A 1,122-nucleotide genomic window follows, 5' to 3' on the forward strand; every position below is an offset into this window, starting at 1 on the left:
CCCCCCCCCACCCCTTTGGTTTCACTCAGTCTTTGAGGCCTGTGCTGTCTGAGTCCACACCGCTGTCCACAGCCAATAACTCTTTATAAACAGTCACAAAGCCACACTATCCCCTCTGTCATCCTCAAACCTCTTTGCATCAGCTGTTCTCATTAAACTACACTTTGCATCATTCACTGCACACATACAGGATCCAACAACACACAATAATGAGAACAATGGACTTGTTGGACCTGACATGACACACGTGTAGTTTCAGAGTGTGAGTTTGAACATTTTCTCTGTCTTTTCTGTCTTTGTATTGTTATTAATGTGATTTGTATGGATTTTAGTTGGAGCTTGGTGTTTAGTTTACAATGTAAAATTCTACACGTTTTCATTTCCAGGAAAAAACAGTAAGTACGATGTAAATGTTTACGTCTGTGGACTTCCAGTTTTCTTTCTTATTGAGTAGAAACAGAAAAGTAAGACAGGATTAGGTAGAACTGCACTTCTTAGTTTGAACTATTACGGACGAAGCAGATGGCACTGACTGCTACTAAAATAAAAACAGGTTTTTTTTGCAGCGTGTTGCTATTCAGTGAACTGTGAAGTACATGCAGGTGTTTCCCATTTGTGCTGCTAGATAGACTAAGTCAGACCGGTTTCAGGGTCATGCATAGCACTGTATTTAGCCTCCAGATTTTTGCAGCTGACTGCACACCTTCATGCAGCAACACAATAGTGTAGTGTAATGCAATACTTTCTTTTTGCACTTTTTCTTTGTATTCTACTGTCGTTTTTAGTCTTTAGTTGCAATAGATGGTGAATTAATAAATTATGGTTAGTAAATAGTTCTTTGTTATGTATGCATACAAGCGTGTGTTTTTTTCTCATGACATATTTTGACCATTGTTCAGTAAACTTTAAAATAAAATATTCAAACATGTTTCCTGGTGTGGAATGAGCATTTGACTGTGATATATCCATGTAAACAAGAAAAAAAGATATTTTTCTGCTATTTTAGGCCATTTACAGTTTCTTCTGAATGCTTAAACCCTAACTGTGATTCCTGTAGCACAATCTCTAAAACTATTCAGACTTATAGCAAAACCACTCACTGAGTTTGCAAAACTAAAAGCA

The sequence above is a fragment of the Pundamilia nyererei genome, unplaced genomic scaffold, assembly GCF_000239375.1.
Source record: "Pundamilia nyererei isolate P.nyererei 1_Seehausen unplaced genomic scaffold, PunNye1.0 scaffold00345, whole genome shotgun sequence".
NCBI lineage: Eukaryota > Metazoa > Chordata > Actinopteri > Cichliformes > Cichlidae > Pundamilia > Pundamilia nyererei.